Source organism: Loxodonta africana, chromosome 3 (genome assembly GCF_030014295.1).
Source record: "Loxodonta africana isolate mLoxAfr1 chromosome 3, mLoxAfr1.hap2, whole genome shotgun sequence".
NCBI classification, from domain to species: domain Eukaryota; kingdom Metazoa; phylum Chordata; class Mammalia; order Proboscidea; family Elephantidae; genus Loxodonta; species Loxodonta africana.
This window is the reverse complement of record NC_087344.1, coordinates 49890670-49907602: the sequence shown is the minus strand read 5'-3', so window position 1 is coordinate 49907602 and position 16933 is coordinate 49890670. Positions and strand designations below refer to the sequence as shown.

Below are 16933 nucleotides of genomic sequence, written 5' to 3'. Positions count from 1 at the left end.
TAACCAGGAGGGACCAACTGCTAGAGAAGGACATGATGCTTGGCAAAGTAGATGGCCAGCGAAAAAGAGGGACACCCTCAATGAGATGGACTGACACAGTAGGTACAACAATGGGCTCAAGGATAGCCCCGATTGTGAGGATGGCGCAGGACTGGGTAACGACCGCATCCTGTTATACATCAAGTCGTTTTAAGTCTGAGCTGACTCAACAGCACTAACAACAATAACATTCCACCAGCAATAATCACTGGAAACGTCATGGTAAATATTCTTCAAATTTTATTTTAAACTTTGTATATTTAAAAAAATAAAATCTGGATTATTTTTATATCTGACTTTTTACATAGATCAGATTGACCTTCCCACGTCTTCTCCGGCACCGCCATTTTTAATTTCCACATGACATTCCCCTGTATGAATGTACCGTACTTTATTTTCTGGGCCTTATATTGGACATCTGGGTTGTTGCCACAACAAGACATTTCTACTGCTGGGCACGAGCGATTTAATCAGGTTGCTGAAATTTAGCAAACCTTCCTCCCTACAATGAGCAGCTACGTGAGCCCATCAAATTTGGAAGGTCGATATTCGCTGGTGGAAAGACCCGAGCACCAGGCAGCAACGTGGCTGATGCACATTTACTTCAGGTGCTCTTTCATTTTTAGGGATAATGTCTTAGAGTAAAGGAGCCCTGGTGGCGCAGTGGTTACGCACTCGGCTGCTAATTGAAAGGTCAGCAGTTCGAACCCACCAGCCACTCCATGGGAGAAAGATGTGGCCGTCTGCTTCCATAAAGATTACAGCCTTGGACACCCTATGGGACAGTTCTACTCTGTCATACAGGGTCCCTTTGAGTCGGAATTGACTTGATGGCGTTGGGTTTTTTTGTTTTGTTTTGTATTTTAAGAGTAGCTGAACTAGAAGTTCTCATCTGAAGACAGTAGAAATGTCTCTCAGATTTACCCATCTCATGCCTTAGAAAGAACTTGATTCTTTGGCAATGAGGAGATGTTCTCCAAACTCCCAAGTTATCTACCCACTTCCCAGTTCTGAGGTTACATACCACGTAAGTCAAGTTCAAAGCCAGAACTCCTAATTATCACCATGTGGTTGTTGTTAAAGGACCCTGGTGGCGCAATGGCTAAGCACTTGGTTGGAACTGAAAGGTCAGTGGTTTCAATCCATCACCTGCTCCGCAGCAGAAAAACTTGGCGGTCTGCTTCCCTAAAGATTACAGCCTTGGGACACCTATGGGACAGTTCTACTCTGTCCTGTAGGGTCACTGAGTCGGAATCGACTCCACAGCAATGGGTAACAGGTTTGTTGTTGTCAAGTGCTGTCAAGTCGACTTTTGACTCATAACGACCTCACGAGTCAGAGTAAAACTGCTCCATGGGGTTTTCTAGGCTGTAATCTTCATGGAAGCAGATCGCCGGGTCTTTCTTCCATAGAGCCGATGGATAGGTTCTAACAGGCCTTTTGGTTAGCAGTCGAGCATTTAACTGCTGTGCCACCAGGGTTCCCTTTATTTATAACCATAGGGTAGTGGTTGACAATACAGATTCTGCAATTAGACTGCATGGGTTCAAATCCCAGCTCCACCACTTACCAGCTGTGGGCCATGTTATGAGCTCACCAAACCCTTGGCAGCAAAGAGCTGAAGATGGAAACAGCCTGGGTCCCTGAATGACTGTGTGGAGTAGAGACCTTACCTTCCCCACCCAACACATTAACCTGAGTGAGTGTCTTAAGGCCCTGAGATGTGGGGTTGTTTGCACAACTGTTGGCATACTCTGTGCCTCAGTTTCCCCACCCATCAGAGGACATCCAACAGAGGACTGTTATAAGCATCACTGAGTTAATACACGCAAAGTGCTTAGAATAGTACCTGACACATAGTAGTTGCTTGCTATGTAAATTTTAGCTAATATTAAAAACACCTTGTAAGGTCAGACTACTCTCTCTGTCCACGCAGCCCAGGATCTGCCTCCTCCAGGGCCATGCCAGGACAGAGGTACCAGGAAGGCTTGGTTGTCTTCCCCGACCTCAGATACTGACCCCGTCAAGGACATTCTGTGACTTTCAGAGTGAACCGGATGTGGCTCTGCCTTCCAGGAATTTCCCTAAATTCTTCTTGACTGCCCTCTCTTAGGAAGTAAGTTTGTATATTCCCCTCTGTGAGAATTTCCCAGTAATTGGCTCATCCTGGGCAAGAGGCTACACATGTTATAAAGTCACCACCACACTTTCCCACATGTGACGAGTCAGTACAAACGCCGCAGGGCTCCAGAACTCCAGAAACGTCATCACGATTGGCTCAGTCCAGGCACAGCTCCTCTCAGCCCAAGACATAACACCGACACCACCACCACCACCGTCTGCCGTCAAGTTAATTCCGAATCATGGCACCCCCATGTGTTACAGAGTAGAACTCAGCTCCTCAAGGTTTTCAAGGCTGTGACTTTTTGGAAGCAGATCACCAGGCCTGGCTTCCGAGGTGCCCCTGGGTAGGTTTGAACCGCCAACCATTTGGTTAGTAGTTCAGCGCTTAATGTTTGTGCTACCCAGTGACTCCTAGCCCAAGAAAAAACTGTTAAACTAATGATTGTACCAGTTTCCAATCACAAAATTAAGGACCAGTAATACATAAAGTGGAGGCCTAGTAGTGCAGTGGCTTAGGAGCTTGGCTGCTAACCAAAAGGTCGGCAGTTCAAATCTACCAGCCGCTCCTTGGAAACCCTATGGGGCAGTTCTACTCTGACCTTTAGGGCCTCTATGAGTTCGAATTGACTCCACAGCAACAGGGTTTTCTTAATACATAAATTCGCAACTTGTACATCCCCCCAGCTAATAAGACTTTTATCTATCACTTATCTGTAATGGACTGCCTCTCCATACCTACTAGCCAGTGGCTCTTCCCTTTTATTGATACACAAATCTCTCTCAGAATCTGTTGAAAGCTCCTGACCCTCTACAGAAAAAACAAGAGATGGAATGTTTGACATAAACTTCAGGTGGTTAATGGGTCCTTAGAGGCAAAGTGAGGACCCTGACATGTGTTACTACAAGTTTAGAAGTATCCAACAATTTCCTAACCATCCTGACAACTATAATGCTTTACACCTTTGATTATAATGAAAACAACTAAAAGCAGCATTTAAAACTATCATGATATGCATAGAAAATTTCTAGAGCTATATACAGGAAGTTGTTAACTGGAGCTGCCTCTGGGAAAAGGGACTGGGGGTCAGGAATAAGGGGAGATTTTTTCCCCCCTTTGGATACCCTTTTGCACGATTTGATTTTTTTTTCTCTTACCATTTGTACATACTCCTTTTTGTAATTAAACAAAAAGTATCTATAAAAGATTATTTAAGAACTATACACAACCCATTGTTACTTCCATTCTTGTGGCCTGGGGAAGGACGAGGTCACCAATGGTGAGAAGGTTACTGAGTCTTATGACCTAGGAGGGTTGAACCCACTTCAACTGGGAAAAGACAAAAAAAAAATCCCTTGAGAGATTACATAATCGTTTCTGCTGGGCCATCATCGTAAGTCATTAAAGTTCCATAGTGGACGGCAGGGTGTTATCAATATTTCATTAGATCCTTCACAGTGTGATGCTGGGGGGTAGGTGCTGGCCAAAAGCTTCTGATGGAGGCTCTGGGAGTGCATGCTCAAGCAGATTGGGTCTGAGCTAAGCTGGAAGTCAAAAAAAATGCAAATGCTAGAAAAATGCTGGGGGGGGGGCGGGACACACAGAAGGGGCTAAACAACCCCCCACTACACCTCCCTCCAACTTCAATAAGAGCAGCTGTGCACTTATTAGATGGGCCACACAAAGTGGCTTTTCTATGGGTTGTCTGTAAAGAGAGCCAGGGCCTGTTCTCTCCCAGAGCTGGGGTGAGGAGCCCAAGGGGGGATACGTGCAAAGCTCCAGCTCTATGTGTGGCACACAGTAGGTGCTCAACAAGGGTGCATTCATTTCCAACAAGGGTTCATTCACTTTGTCCCTAGGACATCAGCACGAAACTTCCTGAATTTGGCCATTTCACATAAACGTGCGCTCGCTGTAACCAGTTGCCATCAAGTCCACTCTAACTCATGGCGACCCCATGTGTGTCAGAGTAGAACTGTGCTCAACAGGGTTTTCAATGGCTGATTTTTCAGAAGTAGACCACCAGGCCCTTCTTCCCAGGCACCTCTGGGTGGAGTCAGTTAACCCGGCCCAGTGTGTTAACCCTTTGCACCACCCAGGGGCATCATGCTCACCATACTACCTAGCAATCCCATGCCAGGTGTTTGCCCATGAGAAATAAAAACTTTGTTCATGCTAAAACCTACGCTCGAATGTTTACAGTGGCCTTAGTCATAATCACCAAAAGCTAGAAACAATTCAAGTGTCCTTCAACAAGTGGCGAGATGAACAACCTGCTCTATCTATACAATGGAAGACACACAACATGGATGAATCTCGAATGCATTAGGTGAGTGAGAGGACAGCCTCCAAAGGCTTCGTACTGTATGATCCCATTTCTACCACGTTCTGGGAAAGGCAATACAGGTCAGTGGTTGCTGGGGGGCAGGGGGTGGGGAAGGGTTAATTACCAAGGGGCAGCACAAGGACATTTTGGGGGGCCATGGAAGTGTTCCATACGTGAATTGTGGTGGTTATGTGACTGTATGTGTTTGCCAAAGCTCACAGAACTATATGTCAAAAAGAGTGAATTTTACTGTATGTCATTTTTTTTTTAAGAAGCATAGTGCCGGGAGGATGGTTTACAAGGGAGGATGTGGTGCTGTCGCAGCTTCCACCTTGCTCCTATCTCAGCTTCCTAAGTCTAGGAAAGGGGACCCAGATGCTCAAAGTTAAAATGGAAAACAAGCCACCAGGAATAAAAATAGGTTGTTGTTGAGTAGATTCCGACTCATAGTGACCCTACAGGACAGAGTAGAACAGCTCCACAGGGTTTCCAAGGCTGTAATCCTTACGGGAGCAGATGGCCACATCTTTCTCCCATGGAGTGGCTGGTGGGATCAAATCATCGACCTTTCAGTTAGCAGCCAAGCGCTTTAACCACTGTGCCATCAGGTTTCCTTATAACTATGGATAATATCTGCACTAGTCTCCAGATCTCCTTGTGTGTTGTATAAAAAACATACTTTTTGTTTTAAAAAAATGGGATTTTATTGCAATACGGCTTTGTGACCTAAATTAAAAAAAAACAAACAAACACAGTGAACAATTTTGCGCATCATCTAGGCCATAATTTTTAGTGGGTGGAGTGTTTTCCAGTATATGGGGCCCCTGGGCAGTGCAGACGGTTAAGAGCTCGACTACTAACAGAAAGATTGGTGGTTTGAACCCACCTAGAGGCATGTCGGAAACCCTGGTAACACAGTGTTTAAGAGCTATGGTTGCTAACCAAAAGGTCGGCAGTTCAAATCCACCAGGTGCTCCTTGGAAACTCTATGGGGCAGCTCTACTCTGTCCAACAGGGTCACTATGAGTTAAAAATCGACTTGATGGCAACAGGTTTAGTTTTTCTTTTTGGTTTAGAGGCACCTCACCGGCAAGCCCTGCAATCTGCTTCCAAAAGGTCACAGCTTTGAAAAACCCTATGGGGTGGTTCTACTCTGCACACACGGGTCCTTATGAGTTGGAATCCACTCTACAGCATCTAACAGCAACGACATCATTTATCTAACTGATCCCCTCTTGTGGGACACATAGTCGTTTTCTCATATTTTCGCTATTATTAAAAAAAAACAATGTTGAAACTACCTCCTTGCACAATCATTAATTGTTTCTCAGGATAAATTCCCGGTATTGAAATTGCTGAGTTTTTTAAAGCTTTCAACATACATTTCCAAGCTGTCCTCCCACCTCCACCACAAGCCCCTGAAAGCACCACCTCATAATATCAGTATTCCTTTCACTTAAAATTTTAAAAACTTTTCAAACCATTTTAAATTTCGGATGTGACAGACAGTATTGTTTTAGTTGGCATTTCCTTTATACGGTGAAGTTGAACGTTGTCTGATTTTTTTTTTTTACGTGCTTATTAGCCAACACGTCGTCTTCATCCTATTTCTCAATTAGGGCATTCAGCTTTTCCTTGCTGATCTGAAAAGCTCTGGTACGCGTTCAAAGAACAAGCCTCTGCCTGCCATACGTTGCAAACGTTGACCCAGTTTACCATTTGATACATCAAGGTTTTTTATTTTAGGAGCTTAATCTATCAGTCATTTTCCATTATTTCTTTTATGATACCTACTATCACGTTAAAAAAAAAAAAGCCCCTTCTGATAACTGGTAGCTTTCCAGTGGAGGAGTCCCTGAGTGGTGCAAACACTTAACACACCTGGCTGCTAACCAAAAAGCTGGAGGCTTGAGTCTACCCAGAGGTGCCTTGGAAGAAAGGCCTGGCAACCTACTTCTGAAAAATCAGCCATTGAAAATTCTACGGGGTACAGTTCTACTCTGACTTTGCCCTAAGTTGGAGTCAACTCGATGGCAACTGGTTTACAGTGGAGAAATATGGCAGACACCACCTTACTCAAGTGATCAAGGTTAACATCACCAATCAGTCATGTTGATACGACATAAATCCTGGGATGATGTCCCGAAAAGGACACTTAGCCTCTGTGGTCTTTTTCCCAAAACCCCAAAACTTTCATCTAATTGTGAGAAAACATTAGACAAGCCCAGACTGAGGGATATTCTACAAAATACTGCTAGTCTTCTTCAAAACTCAAGGTCATAAAATACAAGGAGAGTGACAAACTGTCACAGACCAAGGAGACTAAGGAGACGTGACGATTAAATGCAATGTGGGATTGTAGATTGGATCCCAGAGTGGAACACGGACATTAGTGGAAAAACTGGTGAAATCCAAATAAAGTCTGTAGTTTAGTTAGTCGTATGTTAACTTCTTAGTTTTGATAAATGGACTATGGTTACGTAAGACGCTAACATTAGCATCTGGGTGACGGGTAGATGGAAACTCTCCGTACTATCTTTGCAACTTTTCTGTAAATCTAAAATTACTCCCAAAGAAAAAGTTCTTTCTTATTTTTTTTTTAAGAGTTTTGGCTTGAACAGAAGCCAGTCTAGGCAAAAAGGCAGAAGGAATAGAGCAGGGGGAAAAAAAATCATCCAAGTTCATGATTACTGATGGGGGCGGGGTAGGGTAGGAGGGAGGCAGAAGTAGGAAGTGGCTCTTTGGTACTGATGTACTGAGTGGGGGAAGGGGCTGGGCCCACAGTAATGGGTATGGAAAGGCCAACTGAGGTTAGGCTCTAAGAAGTCTAGTCTTTAGAGCTTTGAAAGCTAAGGAGTTTAGCCTAGACTTGATTCTTCAGGCAGTGGGGCAGCAGAAAAGATTTCCATTAAGTGTCGTTAAGATATAGCTATTGGTTTGTTATTTTACTTGTTTATTCCCTAGTTCACTGGCTCTGTCCCCTATACCCCCATAAGGTATAAGCCCCATGTATAGGGCCTATACCTGTCTTGTGGACTGGTTTTCCCTCAAAACCTGGAAGTGCACTTGGCCCACAGAGAGGTATCAATGAATATTGGTTGAACCCACAACTGAATCTCACTTTCAAAATGACTTTTAAAAAGAAATTATATAAAAGGTTTTTCCCACCGCTGCCCTTCACAATGAGTACCAGCTCACGTGAATTAAGCTCTTTTGAAGCTCTGGGACTTTGCATAGGCTGTTGGCTCCGCCTGGAGCACCCACTTTTGCTGCTAAAGTTCTGCTCATTCCTCAGACTGCAGCTTAGACTTCACTCTTTCTGAAAATCCTTCCCTCACTTTCCAAGTTCAGGGTAAACCTCCTTCATGTTCCCATGCTTCCTCATCACTCATCAGCTGTATTGTAAGGAAGGGCACCGTCACGCCTGCCGGCCCCATGCTGGGATGGCTGGGGGGGTGGCCACCAAGGGGCAGGAGTGAACTCTCTCTTTTTCACCACTGGCCCGGAGACTGCCACATAGTACATATCCAATCTATTTGTTTAGACTGACAGCTACTGTAGCAAGCCAAAGAAACAGATGGCAAGAGACTATTTACCCCCAAATACCAGGATCTGCATCAATCACTGTTTGAAAACAATTACCAAAGGCAGTTCCAACACCTAATTGCTGTCCTTCAAACTGCAGTTAACGCAGCCATAAAATTTGGGGTTGCTCATATGGAGCTCTGGTGGCCCAGTGGTTTAGAGCTCGGCTGCTCGCCAAAAAAGTCGGCAGTTCAAACCCACCAGCCACTCCTTGGAAACCCTATGGGGCAGTTCTACTCTGTTCTATAGGGTCACTATGAGTCAGAATCTACTTGATGGTTACAGGTTTGGTTTGGTTTATGGTGGCCTTGGTGGTGCAATAGTTAAATGCTTGGCTGCTAACTGAAGGGTTGACCGTTGGAGCCCACTTAGCCGCGCTGAGGGAGAAGGACCTGGCGATCTGCTCCCATAAAGATTACAGCTTAGAAGACCCTATGGGGCAGTTCTGCTCTGTCACATTGGGTTGCTATGAGTCGTGATAGATTTGATAGCACCTAACCTAACAAAGGAAACCCTGGTGGCATAATGGTTAAGTGCTACGGCTGCTAACCGAAAGGTTGACAGTTCAAATCCATCAGGTGCTTCTTGAAACTCTATGGTGCAGCTCCATTCTGTCTTATAGGGTCGCTATAAGTCAGAATCAACTCAATGGCAATGGGTATGAGTAACCTAATAAAAATGGTGGTTTGGAGTCCCTGGGTGGCGCAGACGGTTAAGTGCTCAGCAACTAACCAAAAGGCTGGCAGGTGAAATCCACCCATTTGAATCCACCCAGAGGCACCTTGAAAGAAAGGCCTGGAGATCTTCTTCTGAAAGATTTTATGGAGCCCAGTTCTACTCTGACACACATGGGGTCACTATGAGTTGAAATCAATTTGACAGAAACTGGTTTAGTGGCTTAAAAGAAGGAAGTTTGAGTTTTTTTTTTTTTTTTTAATCATTTCCCCCCTCACTAAGTATCAACAAACCATGCCCACACCCTAACCAACACAAGCTGGGCTGGCGGGTGTGTGGAAAATATACAACAAGGGTAAGGCAAGTAAATATTTGGGGGAATGCTCTCTCTCACTCTCAGCAAACCAGATATGAAAAAGAGAATGTGGCAAAGGCACACAGCACACCCAAGAGCCAGAGCCACCTCCTTCTCCATCTTGAATAGAGGAAACAACAGAACCTCTGGAGACATCCTGAACTGTATACGATGTGAAACCATGACACCACAGGGAGTCATCATCCTGGTTCTACCAGGATTTTCTAGGTGACCCTGGGCCCATCGGAGTCCTGGTGGCACAGTGGTTAAAAGCTATGGCAAACTATGGCTGCTAACCAAAAGGTTGGCAGTTCGAATCCACCAGTCACTCCTTAGAAACCCTATGTGGCAGTTCTACTCTGTCCTAGAGGGTTGCTATGAGTTGAAATTGACTCGATGGCAAGGGATTTGGCTTGGGCCTGTCACCTCCAGGGCTTCTCAGGCCAGGAAAGGGACCTAGGCTACTTCCATGGGTGAAGCTCTAGGGAGGTTAAAAAAAAAAAGAAGAAGAAATGCCAAAATGGGGTTGCCAACCCTGTGATCTGTTGCAAATGCTGACACTGAACAAATGAAATGTCTCATGCGCTGCGGCAAAGAGCTGGCCTGTTCATGCGATGGTTCCAGGCTTTCTGATAAACATTAATTCCTAGTCCACATAATGATAGAGCCTTGTCAGGGACACAGGCTGCACTGTGAACATGTGTCTCTAGCCTGTTGCTCTGACTGATACTGACTTTAGAGCCTCGTTTGGAGAGGCTCAAATGTTCTGCCATCGAGTCAATTCTGACTTGTGGCGACCCCATGTGACAGAGTGGAACTGCTCTATAGGGTTTTTCTGGCTGTAATCTTTACAAAAGCAGATCTCCAGACCTTTCTTCCGCAGAGCCGCTCAGGTTCAGACCTCCAACCTTTAAGTTAGCAGCCAACTGCAAACCACTTGTGTCACCCAGGGACCTTCTTGGAGAGGCTCAGAGGTCCATATTTGGAGACTTTCATCAATGTGAGCTTCTGCCACTCCCACCCTCCTGCAAAGGCCCCCAATTTTCTGTCTTCTGGCCTCAGTTTCCTCTAAAAACGGAGACTAGTAGTGGTTTCCAACTTTCTGTTCTATTTTTAAAGTAACGGAATTTTTTTTTTTTAAGGGATCTTTCGCATCCCTAACATCTGGATCATTTACAGACAGAACTTCCTTCCTGCTGACCCTGCCTCCCACCACTCAACTTTGTCCTTGCCAACTCCTCAGTTGCTTCTGGAGCCCAGCCAAGGAATTCTGAGTTTGCTGGGATCACAGTATAAAAACCAGTGGACCAGAGCGGCACTGCCCAAGGTTCTTGCCACATAGAAATGTTATTTTATTTAGTGATTCAGTACAGACCCACATACAAATAACCGAGATGAAAATTCTACCCAAGAGTACTTATCACGACAGGAGACGCGCTCCATTTTCTAGTCTATCTCTTCTATTTCACTTAAAAAAAAAAAAGCTAGTGGAAAGCCAGTTAACTGATTTTAAAACCTAACCACTAATAAGTTGCTGCCCAGAGTTTGAAAACACTGAGCTAGAAAATCTCCAAGATCGCTTCTGGTACTAACAGCCTATGGCGTTAACAAAACTGCCATCCTGTCAGAGAACCAGAGACCCTGGGAGATCCTGTCCCCAGCTCAAGGAAACCCTCCTAAATGGCCTGACCAGGAAACGAATTCTCTGTGGTACATCTTTGCCCCTGTAACACCTGCTTGGAGACCTGTAAGCCAAATACTGATTTTTCTAGGGGTTCATACTTGCCACCCCAATGGCAGGGAGTAGCAGGTTGGGGGCACTTGGCTGGGTTAAAACAAACACAGCCAAAAATCAGAAGGAGCAAAGCTTTCTCCCTCCCTCTGTGTGATCTTTGGGTCATACCCATCCCACCCAGATGGATAAATCCCCCCATTTCCAGGAGTCTCAGGGACAATTGGTTTTTGCTTTAGTTGTTTTTGTTAGCTGTCATCTGGTCAGTGACCCATGATAGACTGAACTGCTGCCCGGTCTTGCACCATCCCCAAGACAGGCTGCAGATCAGACTGCTGTAATCCATAGGGTTTTCATGGCTGTTTTTAAGAAGCAGGTCACCAGGCTTTTCTTCCTAGTCTGTCTTAGTCTGATCCACTGAAGCGTAGAAGCTCCACTGAAACCTGTTCAGCATCATAGCAACACTGAAGCCTCCACTGACAGACAGGTGCTGGCTATGCATGAGGTACACTGGCCAGGAACTGAACCCAGGTCTCCTGCATGGAGGCCAAGGATTCTACCACGGAACCACCAATACTCTATGGTTTTTGCTTTAGATTTTAGACTTTGTAAATAGAGCCCTTTCCCAAACACCCATGATGATGTGGAGAAATGGCCCCCTGAAGTTCCACGGTGGAGGTGCATATAAATTTCTCAGGATTTTGGCCAAGGGAACGAACGTCCTGACCGAGCCAATGGTAAGAGCTGGACTCCGGAGTACTGGCTAGCCGCTGGATGGTAGAAGCACCTGGGACCAGGTTAGAGCTGGTGTGAAGGAGCTGTCACATGGGGATAGTACCTGCCGTGATGCCAAACAGGTAAACCACAGTGAACAAGCAACCACAAAATATAGCCAAATAAGTCACTGCAATAATAGCAGTGCTTGTCAGCACATCGTGACGTTTTCCTTTTTAACCCTTTTCTTCATTTTCTAGGAGCCTTGGTGGTGCAGTGGTTAAAGCACTTAGCTGCTAACCAAAAGGTTGGCAGTTCGAACCCACCAGCTGCTCCATGGGAGAAAGATGTGGCAGTCTGCTTCCGTAAAGATTCACAGCCTTGGAAACCCTATGGGGCAGTTCTACTCTGTCCTATAGGGTCGCTACGAGTCAGATCCCAGGGCAATGGGCTCTGGGCTGCATTTTCCAAGTTTTCTACAGTGAACATGTACTTCTTTTGTAACCTGGGGAAGAGAAAAACTTGAAAAGACTTTCAATTCAGAGGCGCATTATAAAGCATGGTTAAAGGAGTGTCAATTAGAGTTAATCACTAGCTTACTCCCTGGTGCTAATGCCGGTTTGAACAGGCAGGAGATAAAAATGCAGTCCTTGAAGTAAGAAGTAGCAGAATTTTTTTAAAGGAATCTTTCCTACCCTTAACATCTCCAACATTTATCAGCAAAGCTTCCTTCCTGCTGGCCCTGCCTTGGACCACTCACCTCTGTCCTCGCAAACCCACCACCTGCTTCTGGGACCCATCAGGGGTCCCGAGTGTCCCATGATTACCGTATAAAAACCAGTGGACCAGGGCACCCTTGTATTACGGTGCCCTCAGCGTTTACCCCTTCTGGGCATGTCATCATGATACCCCAAATACCTAGTAGTGCAGAGTTTAGAGAGAAAGGGGCCCTTGGAGTAGAAGGTACCGTGTTGTGAGTGTGTGCGCGCATGTGCGTGTGTGTGAGCACGTGCGTGTGTGTGCGTGTTTTCCCCCAAGAATTATCTTAAAAAGCTTTGACGACAAAATCAGGGAACTGGGTTCTACCCATGGCTCTGATCTCAGGAAAATCCCTACCCTTCTCTGGGCCTCAGCTTCCCCATCTGTAAAATAAGCAGGTTGGGCTTTCTCTCGGCTAAGGTCCCTTCTAGCGCCTACATTCTAAGGACCAAAGTGTCAGCATTCCCGTTTAAGGACTGCTGGGTCTGATAAATCTAGGGCAAGAAAGAAAAAGGAGACCATGGGCTGCTCAGCCCACGTAAACAACCCTAGAGGGAAGGTTTTGAGATTCCGGTAGGGGCTGAGCAGAGAAAGGAGTGGAGAATCAGCCTGGACTTAGCAAAGACCCTCAGAGAGCTCTCTCTGGCCAGTGTCTCCATGCTGTCTGGCCTGAAGCAGGGAAAACCAAACAAGTGACCTTCTTCTTACAGGGAGCCATAGTTCCCAGGAGGGGCAGCCCCTGCGCCAGGGGTTCCATCCAGGAGAAGGAAATGCACCGCCAAACGAAGCAGGGCCACCTGTCCAGACTGGGGAGGAACGAGATTCTCTGAGGTGGCCGAAAAGACTTTAATGTTAAAACCGCCAAACCTGGACTAAATTTGACACCAAAACAAGTGTTTTCCCTGAGTGTGGCTACACCTCTTATGATAATGCAAAGGACCCTAGACGGGGAGTCCAGACGGCTGGTTCCAATCCCAATTATGCAGCTGACTTGCTGTGTGCCCTTGGGCCAGTACCTTTGCCTCTCTGAATTCCTTGTTGAATGAGAGTGGTGGCTTTGATGACTCCCCCCCAATACCTGGACATCTTGGGATCCTCCTACATGTGGCGGGTGAAACGCAACGTGTGTCTCATCTCCCAGCAAAAGAATTACAACATGTAGATGGTCTCACGGCTGTAAATTCCAAGAAGGAATTCTCTAAGCTTCAGAGCAAAGACAACAAAAGTGAAAGCAAAAGCCAGCAGCCGGTGCAGATCTTTCACCATGGCCCCAGTCAGAAGGCATCTGGAACTTTCCTGGCACCTAGGGAGAGCACACATCTCAGTCCCTGGAATTCCATGCTTAATTTAGAGCTGGGGACAGAAAGGCCAAGAGCCGAAACTCCTTATATGCACCAGCCTCTTCCAACCCAAGAGTTCTGCGATGTTTACCACAAGCCTGTGCAGAAGGAGGATTCTAAAACATTTACTAGAACCATGGCCTGGTGACACAGGGGCCCTAAAAGGGGTGGCCGCCCTGTGCAATATCCATGGGAGACAAGCTGCCGGCTCCACCTCCAGCTCTGCCATACCTTACACAGACCTAGAAACCCTGGGCCAGGTGAAGTTAGAAGCCAGAGAGCAGAAAAGCCCCAGCTGGAGGGGGATGGGCCCTGCCAGAGTCCCAGGCTGTCACCAGCTCTCTCTGGTAAGAGAGAGGCCAGCAGTTTGGGCCTCACACATGCTCTGTTGACCAGTGGCCACGTGTTAATCTCTGCCTCCTACACAGGCTTCAGTCCAGGCCCTCGTTTTCATCCCCGCTACCCCCACCAACCCGCAGGCCAACTTTCTCTCTTCTCTCAGTCTCCTCTAAGCTGCCACCCGACTTCCACCCAGCCAGAATTATCTTCCTAATTATCTTCCAGTAAATCGGATCAAATGACTCTCCGGCTTAAAGACCTTAAATGGAATTTGTGTCTTTCTTTCTTTGCCTTTCTTGTTCAGTGACCTATACCGAGCACCTAGAACAGTGTGTGGCCCACAGAGGATGCTCAACATTTGTTAAATGGTTCCTAGATGTCTATTGATAAAGCTCCACCTGTTCTCCAAGGGGCCCTTCAACAACCTGCCCACCCCCAGCCCTGCCAACCTGGTCCAGCTCATTCCTGACTCTCCACTCCTTTTACTTTCTCCCGCCCTCCCACAAACCCACACCCCACTACCTACGCCCCTGTCCAGGCCCTGCACACACCATGCACCTTCTTACCTCTGACCCTTTGCTTGTGCTCTTCCATTCTGCCTGATATCCTTCCTCCCTCTTCTTCCTGAGGGACTCCCCAACTCACTGTACAGCCCAGCATTCTTTTCTTAGTGGGATCTCCTGGCACACCGCACCCTGAGTTGTTTTCTTTCTTCTGTTCTCCCCTAAGTCCTGTAACATAACTTGCTTCTGAGTATCTGCTATGTGCCAGGCATGTATGCCTCCCAACAACCTAGGAGGTTATCATTCCCATTTTACAGATGAAGAAACCGAGGCTCAGAGAGGTGAAGTGACTGCCCACAATCGCTAACAGCCTGACTACATTACCAGCTCTCCCTGACACTTGTCATTTCCTCCCTGCGACTCCCTCATGAGGCTGGGAGCTTCCCCAGGACCCTGGGCTCTGTATCACTAATGCCTGGGGGAGACACCTGAGGAACAGGTTCACCACCAGCCTCCTCTTCTTTCCCTCTCTTCGGCCTTTTCTCCCACTCTGGGGGGTACCTCTGGCTAGTAGGGGAAAGAGATATTTGGAAGGAAAGGGGCTCCCTCTCGTTTTCACTTGGCCCCATAGACCGACTTAGGTCTCCAAAGTGTGAAAGCCATTCACAAGGTCCCAGCCAGACCCTTCACTAAGGAAGCCATCCTGGAAGTGACCCATTCAAAACGAAACCCCAAAGCCAGCACCAAGAGGGCAATTCCTCTTCCTGCCTCCCCACCAGCCAGCTCCAGCAGCCTTTATTGACCGTCTAGCCCAGCGTGGGTGGCTGCGGCCCCGCCCACCCTGCTCCCGCCGCGCCGCGGTTCCCAGTGCCTGGACCTCCGACACTGCCAGGAGGGACCCGGCCAGGTGTCCCACACGCCTTCACCGGCGCATCCGAGCGCTGGCTGCACCGGGGGTCTGGTGGCTGTTCCCGGCCAGCGAGGGTCTGGGCGGGGCTGGGAAAACCCAACGAGCGTCCAGGTTTCCTAACAAACCCCCGCCCCCCCACCATACTTGGTTAGGAAAGATGCGAGGGAGCCTTTCTGAATCAGACTTGCACGCCCCGGCGACAGGCTCGCTGCGCACAGGGACTTGACTTGGAAATGAAGACCACGAGTTTGACTCCACTTCGCTAACGTCCGATTCCTTTCGCTTCTAGAACGTCAAAACAAAATAAAACAAGAATCTAAACTCCGAAGAAGCCTCCATTTCCAGGAAGGAGTAAGGGATGATGATGATGGTGGTGGTGGTGGTGGTGGTGGTGGTGGCGGTGCCTCATGCGGGCAGCGCCAGGGTGGCTTCCCGAGACCTTCTGGGAAGTTCTGCTCCTAAGCATCGGTGGAAAGTGCCTCTTTGTCGAGGCCAAGATATCGAATCCCACCAGGCCGCCGGCACCTGTCCCCACCAACAGGGAGCCCGCTAGGCCGGCTGCCCTCGCCCAGCCGAGGCCAGATGGCCTCGCGCAATGCCAGGGAGGCCGGGTGTCCCGCACTCGCTCCAAAGAGTGCGGGGTCCGGAGTCCTTCTGATCGCAGACTTCGTGCTGGAAGCTCTCAGACGATCAGACACACAGCCCCAGACCGGTCTCGGTTCCCTCCCCGGCTCTCCCCGGGAACCCATAGTCACTCGGCGGGGCGCGGCGGAGCGCGGCGGGGCGGAAGGCACAGCGGCGCAGACTCACCGGGCGGCGGCGGCGGCGGGTCGGGGTCCGTCTCCAGAGGGCGGCCTAGGCCTGGGGGCTCCGCGACCCCAGGCCTCCCGGGGCTGCCTCCTCGGGGACCTCTAGACCGAGAGAGTGCGCTGGAGAAGAGGGCGCGTTGCCGGCTCGGGAACCGGGACGGGGACGCAGGAAGCCGGCGTGCGGGAGGGAGGAGGAGGGAGGGGCGCAACAGCAGAGGGCGGTGCGGCCCAGCGGCCTCCAGACGGAGAGGCACCGCCCACCGTGGACCCTCCTCCAGGCCCTCCCGGTACCGCCGGGCTCCCGACGCCACACCCGAGTTCCTGCGGGCGGGCTCCGGGGCCTCGCGTCCCCTGGGGGCAAGGGCCCGGAGCGCAGAGGAGGGGAGGGTGGCCCTGGACCAAGCGCCGCCCCCACTCGGAGTTAGGTCGGACAGGGAACAGAGCCTTGACCTTCCCCCCACCGGGCTTCGGAGTTGGGCGCGGTGGGGGCAGTGTCTCGGGCCGGGAGCCCCAGGTCTTTATGGGCTTAATTAGAGTTGGCAGACCAGGCGCGGTGCAAAAGCACAGCTCTGCGGGTCGCCCCGCCGCGCCTTTACCTGGACGGGCCTTCACCTGGGCGCTCCTCCCAGGGAGGCCACCGCTGCCCTCTCCACCCTCCGGCAGGTTCCGGGCGCTGGGGCCCGCCCGTACCGCCCAAGGCTGCTGCTCTGCAAGGTGACTGACAG

The 16933-nt window shown here is 48.7% G+C and overlaps 1 protein-coding gene across 1 annotated transcript in view; it reads right to left on the bottom strand.

The window, feature by feature from the left end:
- Positions 1 to 16373, bottom strand: part of TMEM51 (transmembrane protein 51) — a 77930-nt gene extending 61557 nt beyond the window's left edge. The window contains exon 1 of the mRNA XM_003413456.4: positions 16210 to 16373. The gene's annotated coding sequence lies outside the window, so the exon portion shown is untranslated. The remainder of the gene's footprint in view (positions 1 to 16209) is intronic.
- Positions 16374 to 16933: the final 560 nt, after the last annotated feature.